We start from the raw sequence: 13,556 nt of genomic DNA, 5'->3' as shown, positions 1-13,556 counted from the left end.
TCCCAAATGTCTCAATCCACCCGAAAGCATGAGTCACGATCAGTCACTGAGAACCATGTGACGATGATCTTTCCATCCATCTGACAAACACGTCTCAGAATATGTTTTCAAAGCTGAATCCAGGTCTCCTTGACTTCTGTCACCACACACAGACATGGCATGTATAGTTTCAACACTCCCTCAAACCCCCATCTTCTTTTATTTGAGCCACACTGGTTCATCTAAAGCTGATCTCAATAGCTACAAAACAAATTTGACCCAGAAGAGACTTTGTGTGCTTTTGATCGGTAGGCCCACGAAACTCCGTCACAGGAAGCTGATTTCAGCTCTCTGACAAACAACGTCTTGATCCCTGATCCGATGAATCTCTCGCAGTAGATAATGCAGGGTTCTGGAGCTGATGTGGGTGAGAGGACTCGCCCAGCCTGACTGCCTTGTTGCACAGGAGTCTTTGCTGCTTGGCCTGATACGAAGAAACCTGAGTAGCCCTGCAGGCCAATTCTGAGTCACACCTGTTATGGCAGCTCCCCTCTCGATCGTGACGATGATGATGATGAACACCTCTGGGCATCCAAGTTTATACTTTACCCCATTCACATCCCATTCTCTTGCTCTCCCTCTAATATCAAGTCAACCAATTAGGTTTTGACATAAGATTCACTGATCTTCAGCCCCACCTTATTATCCTCTCCATCTCTGACCTTTCACCCACTTTTAACTAAGACAAAGGTCATTTCATTTCATGCCTTTATTCAGTTCATTAGCATTTCATTCACTTTAGCAGAATCCCTTTAAAACCAAATTTTCCCTTTTAAAACTACTCAGACTTCAGCAGTTTATTTGATCATGTCAACAAAGAGACTCTAAAAGTAAGAAGAAACAGCACGATAAGTGACACTTTTCACATTTACTTTTTATTCTTTCAATTCAGCTTTCCAAAAAGTATTAATGCCTGAACATTCACACAACGTAATCAAATAAAGTTTCACTTTACATTTCAGACTGCAATAACCTGTTCACAAACACGTTCTTTATTTGCTTTTTACACACACAAGAAACTGTAAAACCCAGAGTGCAAAAACAGAGAGGTTCAGGAAAATCTGTGTCCACAATCAGCGAAGAAGTGTAAAAACTGTTGAAAGGGGAGAAAAGAGGAAAAACTTTATTTTAAAAAAAACCCCGGAAAAGATCGTTAAAACACGTAAGAAAAAAAAAAGAAAAAAAGTTGGAAAAAGTCTAAAATCCCTGTTCACAAAAGGTGAAGAAGCGTAAAAACTGTTCAAAAGGTGAAAGTGGAAAAACTGCGTTTAAAAAAAACAGCAAAAAAGTGTGAAATGCTTCTCCAAAAATAGAAAAAAGGTTAGAGAAGTGTAAAAACTGTGTAAAAAAACAGACAAAAAACAACAGTAAAAACAAAAAAGCGTAAAGCGATTGCCCAAAAAGAGACAAAATATTGGAAAATGTCCAAAACGAAATCAAAGGTTGAGAAAACTGTAAGAACCGTATCCAGAAAAGTTGAAAAAGTGAAAAAAATAGGTTGAGAACCACCCCCCCAACCCCCAAAAAAGACCGAAATCGGTGTGGCAAAACGGGAAGAAAGCTGCCAAAGTCGTGTCTCTGTCTCTGGTGTGGATACAATTTTTAATTAGGGCCTCTAAGCTAAGACTGAAAACCAAAAATGACACTAACTACAGTGAAATGAGCAAAAGTCAAAGTGGAACCCATCTGAAAAGAATTGTGTTTAAGGGTTCAGCAGGACTAGAGAACAATACCAGAACAAGTCTGCTGAACCCCTTAAACACAGCCTCTCAGTGGGTAAAGAGTTTTCAACTTACCGTCAGAGGCTGAAGAAAAACTTGGGCACATAAGAGCCGAGATGTCCACACCGAAGCTGTTTTCAAGTTTTCACGCAGAGGCTGCTGAAGTGTTTTCAGCTTCGTGTGAGGCAAAACAGACAAGCCGCTATTCCCGAAGCTGAGCGTTCCCGAGAAATTTCAGTTTATTAATGTTGCATGTGTGAGCAGCATGTATGAGACACCTCTTTGCTCTCCGCTCGAATGGCTACACTCCGAATTACGTCACTGTTCGGGGGCGTGCTCTGCGCATGCGTCCTGGCTTGCACTGCTGAAGGCGAGCTCAGCGGTTCTTCACACACACGTGACAAAAAAGTCCCAGCTGAGTCTGGAAACAACGTCACTCTGACATGTCGAGCTCCAAACAACAAGTTCATAGTTGTGAACTGGAGCAGAGCTGATCTGGGAGAAGAATATGTGCTCTTGTACCGGGACGAGCACTTTGATACCACCAAGCAGCATCCATCTTTTAAGAAGCGGGTGGCTCTGCAGGACAGACACATGAAGGATGGAGACGTGTCTTTGATTCTGGAGAATGTGACGACTGCGGATGCTGGAACGTACGAGTGTCGCGTCTTCATGGAAGAAACACGCTCGTGGGAATCTATCTGCACCTCACACCTGTTTCTGCAAGAAGATCAACCAGGAGGACTGAGAGGGGACGGAGTCAGAAGAGGACGTGCTGGACTGATAGCGAGCGCGTCACTTTGTGTTGTGCTTGTTGTTGTTGTTGCTTTTCTGATCTACAGAAAACATGGACAGAGTCAGGATTCAGAGCGTCCTCCTGCTGAACTGCAGACTGTCTGAAATGTCTCAGAGCGTTTTGCAGATGAACTTTGAGTCTCCTGCTGCTGAGCAGAGACAGACAGCATTCAGCAACACTCCACACAGACCACTGATTTCACTCTGACACTACAGGAAGGACTTCATCATCCTGCGGGCTGACGAGTACATTTACTGTAAATATTTTTTCCCCTATTGTCTATGAGACTGACCAATAGGAGCAGAAAGTACTCAGCTGAGCCAAACTTTAAGCAGCTGTTACTGAACCCAGCCTCAGTGAGAATGAACTGTTCTGTCCAACACAAGCTTCATGTTGGAAACATCAGCAGGTCTCTTCTCTGACTCAGTCCAGCCGATTATTTGTCTTTGCAGGCTGATAATCCCGATGTTTCTACACTAATGTGTAAAACATCAGTTTCTTGGTTTCAGATTATTATTTATTTGTACCACTTTGTTATTTTCCATTTTAAAGGATTCAATAACTGTCAGATAACCCAGGAAGTTACATGAACGTGTCAGTGTGCAGCAGTTATTAGTTTTATTGTGTTCGCTGTTGTGAGTTGTAAAGATTTAAAGCAGAATATATTGTTGTAAATGATTATTTGTGGATTATCAAATTTTCCTTCAAGATAAAGTCAAATGTAACTAAAGTATTAGACAAACTGCAGCAACTCCTTTAGGAATACTTTCACATCCTGATGTAAAAGTTGTGTTTTTAAATCAAATATGAATGGCTGAGACACTTATGATGCACATTTGCTGATGAATGCAGCTTGAAGCTTTGATGAGACTGTTTCATTACTTGTTTAGGATTTTATTCATGTTTTTCATTCAAAATGTCAAAGAATAAAGAGAATAAATGTGACAATCATCACTTGATTGGTCTGCTTCTGCTTCATGTGTTATTTTTTTGTTGTCTTTGTTAACACCCTTCATGCTTGGGGTCGATTCTGTAGGAGTGAATTTGAAAATTGTTTTCTGATTTTCCAGAAAAACTACATTTAAACCAAGTGCTCCTTGAGATATCTTTGTCTAATAATTACGTTTATCTGATGTTCCGAACAATGTAAATGTAAAAAAAAAAATTTTTTTTAAAAGAACTCTGGAAATGGGGGAATACTTTTCAAAACCACTGTACTCCACCGACTGTAGTGGATCGTCACACAGGCACAGGTACCCACTAATCATGACTCATGCTTTCAGGTGGATTGAGATATTTGGGATGTTCCTGGGGGTTGGTAATATATATTAAAAAGGAAAACCCACCCAGTCTCTCACGTTGGACCTGTTACTGTAATCAGAGACAGCATGAAGCTGTGATCGAAGAGTGTAGCTGCTACAGCTCTGCCACCACAGTCTGAAGCAGGAATAAGGTTTGACAGAGAGCTTCCTCTGTGACAGGATAATATGTTGCAGACAGCAGCGTGTGGACACACTGAGAGGCCCACTCCTGTTTTTCTCTGTTACTGACTCACAGGAACATCCCAAATGTCTCAATCCACCCGAAAGCATGAGTCACGATCAGTCACTGAGAACCACGTGACGATGATCTTTCCATCCATCTGACAAACACGTCTCAGAATATGTTTTCAAAGCTGAATCCAGGTCTCCTTGACTTCTGTCACCACACACAGACATGGCATGTATAGTTTCAACACTCCCTCAAACCCCCATCTTCTTTTATTTGAGCCACACTGGTTCATCTAAAGCTGATCTCAATAGCTACAAAACAAATTTGACCCAGAAGAGACTTTGTGTGCTTTTGATCGGTAGGCCCACGAAACTCCGTCACAGGAAGCTGATTTCAGCTCTCTGACAAACAACGTCTTGATCCCTGATCCGATGAATCTCTCGCAGTAGATAATGCAGGGTTCTGGAGCTGATGTGGGTGAGAGGACTCGCCCAGCCTGACTGCCTTGTTGCACAGGAGTCTTTGCTGCTTGGCCTGATACGAAGAAACCTGAGTAGCCCTGCAGGCCAATTCTGAGTCACACCTGTTATGGCAGCTCCCCTCTCGATCGTGACGATGATGATGATGAACACCTCTGGGCATCCAAGTTTATACTTTACCCCATTCACATCCCATTCTCTTGCTCTCCCTCTAATATCAAGTCAACCAATTAGGTTTTGACATAAGATTCACTGATCTTCAGCCCCACCTTATTATCCTCTCCATCTCTGACCTTTCACCCACTTTTAACTAAGACAAAGGTCATTTCATTTCATGCCTTTATTCAGTTCATTAGCATTTCATTCACTTTAGCAGAATCCCTTTAAAACCAAATTTTCCCTTTTAAAACTACTCAGACTTCAGCAGTTTATTTGATCATGTCAACAAAGAGACTCTAAAAGTAAGAAGAAACAGCACGATAAGTGACACTTTTCACATTTACTTTTTATTCTTTCAATTCAGCTTTCCAAAAAGTATTAATGCCTGAACATTCACACAATGTAATCAAATAAAGTTTCACTTTACATTTCAGACTGCAATAACCTGTTCACAAACACGTTCTTTATTTGCTTTTTACACACACAAGAAACTGTAAAACCCAGAGTGCAAAAACAGAGAGGTTCAGGAAAATCTGTGTCCACAGTCAGCGAAGAAGTGTAAAAACTGTTGAAAGGGGAGAAAAGAGGAAAAACTTTATTAAAAAAAAACCCCGGAAAAGATCGTTAAAACACGTAAGAAAAAAAAAAGAAAAAAAGTTGGAAAAAGTCTAAAATCCCTGTTCACAAAAGGTGAAGAAGCGTAAAAACTGTTCAAAAGGTGAAAGTGGAAAAACTGCGTTTAAAAAAAACAGCAAAAAAGTGTGAAATGCTTCTCCAAAAATAGAAAAAAGGTTAGAGAAGTGTAAAAACTGTGTAAAAAAACAGACAAAAAACAACAGTAAAAACAAAAAAGCGTAAAGCGATTGCCCAAAAAGAGACAAAATATTGGAAAATGTCCAAAACGAAATCAAAGGTTGAGAAAACTGTAAGAACCGTATCCAGAAAAGTTGAAAAAGTGAAAAAAATAGGTTGAGAACCACCCCCCCAACCCCCAAAAAAGACCGAAATCGGTGTGGCAAAACGGGAAGAAAGCTGCCAAAGTCGTGTCTCTGTCTCTGGTGTGGATACAATTTTTAATTAGGGCCTCTAAGCTAAGACTGAAAACCAAAAATGACACTAACTACAGTGAAATGAGCAAAAGTCAAAGTGGAACCCATCTGAAAAGAATTGTGTTTAAGGGTTCAGCAGGACTAGAGAACAATACCAGAACAAGTCTGCTGAACCCCTTAAACACAGCCTCTCAGTGGGTAAAGAGTTTTCAACTTACCGTCAGAGGCTGAAGAAAAACTTGGGCACATAAGAGCCGAGATGTCCACACCGAAGCTGTTTTCAAGTTTTCACGCAGAGGCTGCTGAAGTGTTTTCAGCTTCGTGTGAGGCAAAACAGACAAGCCGCTATTCCCGAAGCTGAGCGTTCCCGAGAAATTTCAGTTTATTAATGTTGCATGTGTGAGCAGCATGTATGAGACACCTCTTTGCTCTCCGCTCGAATGGCTACACTCCGAATTACGTCACTGTTCGGGGGCGTGCTCTGCGCATGCGTCCTGGCTTGCACTGCTGAAGGCGAGCTCAGCGGTTCTTCACACACACGTGACAAAAAAGTCCCAGCTGAGTCTGGAAACAACGTCACTCTGACATGTCGAGCTCCAAACAACAAGTTCATAGTTGTGAACTGGAGCAGAGCTGATCTGGGAGAAGAATATGTGCTCTTGTACCGGGACGAGCACTTTGATACCACCAAGCAGCATCCATCTTTTAAGAAGCGGGTGGCTCTGCAGGACAGACACATGAAGGATGGAGACGTGTCTTTGATTCTGGAGAATGTGACGACTGCGGATGCTGGAACGTACGAGTGTCGCGTCTTCATGGAAGAAACACGCTCGTGGGAATCTATCTGCACCTCACACCTGTTTCTGCAAGAAGATCAACCAGGAGGACTGAGAGGGGACGGAGTCAGAAGAGGACGTGCTGGACTGATAGCGAGCGCGTCACTTTGTGTTGTGCTTGTTGTTGTTGTTGCTTTTCTGATCTACAGAAAACATGGACAGAGTCAGGATTCAGAGCGTCCTCCTGCTGAACTGCAGACTGTCTGAAATGTCTCAGAGCGTTTTGCAGATGAACTTTGAGTCTCCTGCTGCTGAGCAGAGACAGACAGCATTCAGCAACACTCCACACAGACCACTGATTTCACTCTGACACTACAGGAAGGACTTCATCATCCTGCGGGCTGACGAGTACATTTACTGTAAATATTTTTTCCCCTATTGTCTATGAGACTGACCAATAGGAGCAGAAAGTACTCAGCTGAGCCAAACTTTAAGCAGCTGTTACTGAACCCAGCCTCAGTGAGAATGAACTGTTCTGTCCAACACAAGCTTCATGTTGGAAACATCAGCAGGTCTCTTCTCTGACTCAGTCCAGCCGATTATTTGTCTTTGCAGGCTGATAATCCCGATGTTTCTACACTAATGTGTAAAACATCAGTTTCTTGGTTTCAGATTATTATTTATTTGTACCACTTTGTTATTTTCCATTTTAAAGGATTCAATAACTGTCAGATAACCCAGGAAGTTACATGAACGTGTCAGTGTGCAGCAGTTATTAGTTTTATTGTGTTCGCTGTTGTGAGTTGTAAAGATTTAAAGCAGAATATATTGTTGTAAATGATTATTTGTGGATTATCAAATTTTCCTTCAAGATAAAGTCAAATGTAACTAAAGTATTAGACAAACTGCAGCAACTCCTTTAGGAATACTTTCACATCCTGATGTAAAAGTTGTGTTTTTAAATCAAATATGAATGGTTGAGACACTTATGATGCACATTTGCTGATGAATGCAGCTTGAAGCTTTGATGAGACTGTTTCATTACTTGTTTAGGATTTTATTCATGTTTTTCATTCAAAATGTCAAAGAATAAAGAGAATAAATGTGACAATCATCACTTGATTGGTCTGCTTCTGCTTCATGTGTTATTTTTTTGTTGTCTTTGTTAACACCCTTCATGCTTGGGGTCGATTCTGTAGGAGTGAATTTGAAAATTGTTTTCTGATTTTCCAGAAAAACTACATTTAAACCAAGTGCTCCTTGAGATATCTTTGTCTAATAATTACGTTTATCTGATGTTCCGAACAATGTAAATGTAAAAAAAAAAATTTTTTTTAACAGAACTCTGGAAATGGGGGAATACTTTTCAAAACCACTGTACTCCACCGACTGTAGTGGATCGTCACACAGGCACAGGTACCCACTAATCATGACTCATGCTTTCAGGTGGATTGAGATATTTGGGATGTTCCTGGGGGTTGGTAATATATATTAAAAAGGAAAACCCACCCAGTCTCTCACGTTGGACCTGTTACTGTAATCAGAGACAGCATGAAGCTGTGATCGAAGAGTGTAGCTGCTACAGCTCTGCCACCACAGTCTGAAGCAGGAATAAGGTTTGACAGAGAGCTTCCTCTGTGACAGGATAATATGTTGCAGACAGCAGCGTGTGGACACACTGAGAGGCCCACTCCTGTTTTTCTCTGTTACTGACTCACAGGAACATCCCAAATGTCTCAATCCACCCGAAAGCATGAGTCACGATCAGTCACTGAGAACCACGTGACGATGATCTTTCCATCCATCTGACAAACACGTCTCAGAATATGTTTTCAAAGCTGAATCCAGGTCTCCTTGACTTCTGTCACCACACACAGACATGGCATGTATAGTTTCAACACTCCCTCAAACCCCCATCTTCTTTTATTTGAGCCACACTGGTTCATCTAAAGCTGATCTCAATAGCTACAAAACAAATTTGACCCAGAAGAGACTTTGTGTGCTTTTGATCGGTAGGCCCACGAAACTCCGTCACAGGAAGCTGATTTCAGCTCTCTGACAAACAACGTCTTGATCCCTGATCCGATGAATCTCTCGCAGTAGATAATGCAGGGTTCTGGAGCTGATGTGGGTGAGAGGACTCGCCCAGCCTGACTGCCTTGTTGCACAGGAGTCTTTGCTGCTTGGCCTGATACGAAGAAACCTGAGTAGCCCTGCAGGCCAATTCTGAGTCACACCTGTTATGGCAGCTCCCCTCTCGATCGTGACGATGATGATGATGAACACCTCTGGGCATCCAAGTTTATACTTTACCCCATTCACATCCCATTCTCTTGCTCTCCCTCTAATATCAAGTCAACCAATTAGGTTTTGACATAAGATTCACTGATCTTCAGCCCCACCTTATTATCCTCTCCATCTCTGACCTTTCACCCACTTTTAACTAAGACAAAGGTCATTTCATTTCATGCCTTTATTCAGTTCATTAGCATTTCATTCACTTTAGCAGAATCCCTTTAAAACCAAATTTTCCCTTTTAAAACTACTCAGACTTCAGCAGTTTATTTGATCATGTCAACAAAGAGACTCTAAAAGTAAGAAGAAACAGCACGATAAGTGACACTTTTCACATTTACTTTTTATTCTTTCAATTCAGCTTTCCAAAAAGTATTAATGCCTGAACATTCACACAATGTAATCAAATAAAGTTTCACTTTACATTTCAGACTGCAATAACCTGTTCACAAACACGTTCTTTATTTGCTTTTTACACACACAAGAAACTGTAAAACCCAGAGTGCAAAAACAGAGAGGTTCAGGAAAATCTGTGTCCACAATCAGCGAAGAAGTGTAAAAACTGTTGAAAGGGGAGAAAAGAGGAAAAACTTTATTTTTAAAAAAACCCCGGAAAAGATCGTTAAAACACGTAAGAAAAAAAAAAGAAAAAAAGTTGGAAAAAGTCTAAAATCCCTGTTCACAAAAGGTGAAGAAGCGTAAAAACTGTTCAAAAGGTGAAAGTGGAAAAACTGCGTTTAAAAAAAACAGCAAAAAAGTGTGAAATGCTTCTCCAAAAATAGAAAAAAGGTTAGAGAAGTGTAAAAACTGTGTAAAAAAACAGACAAAAAACAACAGTAAAAACAAAAAAGCGTAAAGCGATTGCCCAAAAAGAGACAAAATATTGGAAAATGTCCAAAACGAAATCAAAGGTTGAGAAAACTGTAAGAACCGTATCCAGAAAAGTTGAAAAAGTGAAAAAAATAGGTTGAGAACCACCCCCCCAACCCCCAAAAAAGACCGAAATCGGTGTGGCAAAACGGGAAGAAAGCTGCCAAAGTCGTGTCTCTGTCTCTGGTGTGGATACAATTTTTAATTAGGGCCTCTAAGCTAAGACTGAAAACCAAAAATGACACTAACTACAGTGAAATGAGCAAAAGTCAAAGTGGAACCCATCTGAAAAGAATTGTGTTTAAGGGTTCAGCAGGACTAGAGAACAATACCAGAACAAGTCTGCTGAACCCCTTAAACACAGCCTCTCAGTGGGTAAAGAGTTTTCAACTTACCGTCAGAGGCTGAAGAAAAACTTGGGCACATAAGAGCCGAGATGTCCACACCGAAGCTGTTTTCAAGTTTTCACGCAGAGGCTGCTGAAGTGTTTTCAGCTTCGTGTGAGGCAAAACAGACAAGCCGCTATTCCCGAAGCTGAGCGTTCCCGAGAAATTTCAGTTTATTAATGTTGCATGTGTGAGCAGCATGTATGAGACACCTCTTTGCTCTCCGCTCGAATGGCTACACTCCGAATTACGTCACTGTTCGGGGGCGTGCTCTGCGCATGCGTCCTGGCTTGCACTGCTGAAGGCGAGCTCAGCGGTTCTTCACACACACGTGACAAAAAAGTCCCAGCTGAGTCTGGAAACAACGTCACTCTGACATGTCGAGCTCCAAACAACAAGTTCATAGTTGTGAACTGGAGCAGAGCTGATCTGGGAGAAGAATATGTGCTCTTGTACCGGGACGAGCACTTTGATACCACCAAGCAGCATCCATCTTTTAAGAAGCGGGTGGCTCTGCAGGACAGACACATGAAGGATGGAGACGTGTCTTTGATTCTGGAGAATGTGACGACTGCGGATGCTGGAACGTACGAGTGTCGCGTCTTCATGGAAGAAACACGCTCGTGGGAATCTATCTGCACCTCACACCTGTTTCTGCAAGAAGATCAACCAGGAGGACTGAGAGGGGACGGAGTCAGAAGAGGACGTGCTGGACTGATAGCGAGCGCGTCACTTTGTGTTGTGCTTGTTGTTGTTGCTTTTCTGATCTACAGAAAACATGGACAGAGTCAGGATTCAGAGCGTCCTCCTGCTGAACTGCAGACTGTCTGAAATGTCTCAGAGCGTTTTGCAGATGAACTTTGAGTCTCCTGCTGCTGAGCAGAGACAGACAGCATTCAGCAACACTCCACACAGACCACTGATTTCACTCTGACACTACAGGAAGGACTTCATCATCCTGTGGGCTGACGAGTACATTTACTGTAAATATTTTTTCCCCTATTGTCTATGAGACTGACCAATAGGAGCAGAAAGTACTCAGCTGAGCCAAACTTTAAGCAGCTGTTACTGAACCCAGCCTCAGTGAGAATGAACTGTTCTGTCCAACACAAGCTTCATGTTGGAAACATCAGCAGGTCTCTTCTCTGACTCAGTCCAGCCGATTATTTGTCTTTGCAGGCTGATAATCCCGATGTTTCTACACTAATGTGTAAAACATCAGTTTCTTGGTTTCAGATTATTATTTATTTGTACCACTTTGTTATTTTCCATTTTAAAGGATTCAATAACTGTCAGATAACCCAGGAAGTTACATGAACGTGTCAGTGTGCAGCAGTTATTAGTTTTATTGTGTTCGCTGTTGTGAGTTGTAAAGATTTAAAGCAGAATATATTGTTGTAAATGATTATTTGTGGATTATCAAATTTTCCTTCAAGATAAAGTCAAATGTAACTAAAGTATTAGACAAACTGCAGCAACTCCTTTAGGAATACTAATTTATTAATGCCTGAACATTCACACAATGTAATCAAATAAATTTTCACTTTACATTTCAGACTGCAATAACCTGTTCACAAACACGTTCTTTATTTGCTTTTTACACACACAAGAAACTGTAAAACCCAGAGTGCAAAAACAGAGAGGTTCAGGAAAATCTGTGTCCACAGTCAGCGAAGAAGTGTAAAAACTGTTGAGAGGGGAGAAAAGAGGAAAAACTTTGTTAAAAAAAATGGCAACATTTTGTAAAACATTTGTCCAATAAGACAAAAAAAAAAAAAAGTTCGAAAGAGTCTAAAGTTCCTGTTCACAAACGGTGAAGAAGTGTAAAACTGTTGAAAAAGGGAAAAACAGGAAAAACTGTTAAAAAATAGCAAAAACCTGCCAGGAGGAGAGGAGGACGGCAGCACAAAGGAAGAACCTGGATTTAAGAAAGTATTTTTCAAAGAACCCTGTAAGTCACTTAAAGTCAAGCTCACTCATAAAATGTGTCCGTCATAATAACGTTACAGGCTATGCTAGGCTTTGGCCCACGTCAGTCTAAAATTGTATCTAACCAACGTTTTTTGGAAACTAACTGCACAACATGCAGCACTATTAGTTCTCTCAGTCTCAGAGTAACATTTCTAATTTTGATTGAAAGTGTCAGAAAAAATGGCAGCCTCGAGCAGCCAGGATATTAGTTTACAGAGGCTGTTAACATTATATGTCTAACGTTAAAATGTTTGTCACACAATAATTTCATCCTAATGGTACTGACATATTCATAGGGCTAATTTTTTGACACAAAATATCATGAGGTAGTCATGATTTTGCAAATATTCCACCTTGTAGTGCAAACTGCACTACAATTGTTAGGCTGCTGATGTAAATTGATTGATTAGTGTAGATTTGACAAATAATCTGAATTGACATGTCTCACTTTTTATATGGCACGAATCAATGTGTTATTTTATCAAGAGGCAATATGTCCTAGTGCAGTCAGAGGGGGAAATCCAGGGCCAAAGGTGAGGCATATCAAGCACATAATAATAATTTTGTGGTCATCTTAGATGAGTAGTTTTTTGGACAAAAACCACCAGGTCATTCAGTGTTCCCTTAGTGCTAATGTATAAGAGAAGTTGGTGTACTATAACTGAAGTAATCTTGTTAAGATAAGATAAGATAAGATAACCTTTATTAGTCCCACACGTGGGAAATTTGTTTTGTCACAGCAGAAAGTGGACAGTGCAAAGTTATATAGCAAAAATTTGAATACAATAAGAATAATATACTGTACACAACTGTACAGAATAGAATAGAATAAAATAGTAGAATAAAATAGAATAAAATATACATTAGGATAAAAATAGAATAGAAATGTTATATACAACTGAGTAAAAATACAACTTACAAAAATACTCAGAAAAGAGTATTGCACTTAGTCTTATTGCACATGTGTGGGTTTGTGTGTGATCAGCTGCAAAAATCTTTGTTGTGGAGTCTGACAGCAGTGGGGAGGAAAGACCTGCGAAATCGCTCCATCCCACATTTAAGTCCTTAAAGTCATATTCTTTTATTGTCTTGACTGTATTTGAAGCTGTTTTTATTTTTGTATGATTCCTGATTTATATGGATTATGGCTGAAGTAAACTAAAGCCTAAAATACTTAGTCAGTCATTTGTTTAATAGTAATTTAACATTATATAATTCACATATGAAACTATGAATTGTAATTTTAAATGGTTTAATAGCATGTAGAATAGCATATGTAGGCAAGTATATTTCTCCTTTTTTATCAAGAAGCAAAGACAAAAAGGAAAAAAAAAGAAACAGGGCAGAGTTCGGTGGTTGAAACACCCGTCCCCACCAATGCCAAAACCAAATCTACGCCCTTGCGTTGACAGATCGTTTTTATAATTATAATTAGCTAAGCAAGCTGGGCCAAGTGATGGTTTTTTAACTGGTGGTTTAATTTCTTCCAGCTTGAAGGCCAGTGATATGTAGCCCAATTCGATA

General features: G+C 40.4%; 1 pseudogene; it reads left to right on the top strand.

Annotated features, from left to right (window-relative positions):
• The first annotated feature begins 2,057 nt into the window (after window positions 1–2,057).
• Window positions 2,058–11,746, top strand: LOC146389938 (uncharacterized; annotated as a pseudogene).
• Window positions 11,747–13,556: the final 1,810 nt, after the last annotated feature.

The sequence above is a fragment of the Perissodus microlepis genome, chromosome 3, assembly GCF_051167445.1.
Source record: "Perissodus microlepis isolate ML-2025 ecotype Zambia chromosome 3, ASM5116744v1, whole genome shotgun sequence".
Taxonomy (NCBI): Eukaryota; Metazoa; Chordata; class Actinopteri; order Cichliformes; family Cichlidae; genus Perissodus; species Perissodus microlepis.
This window is presented reverse-complemented; position numbering and strand designations above follow the sequence as displayed.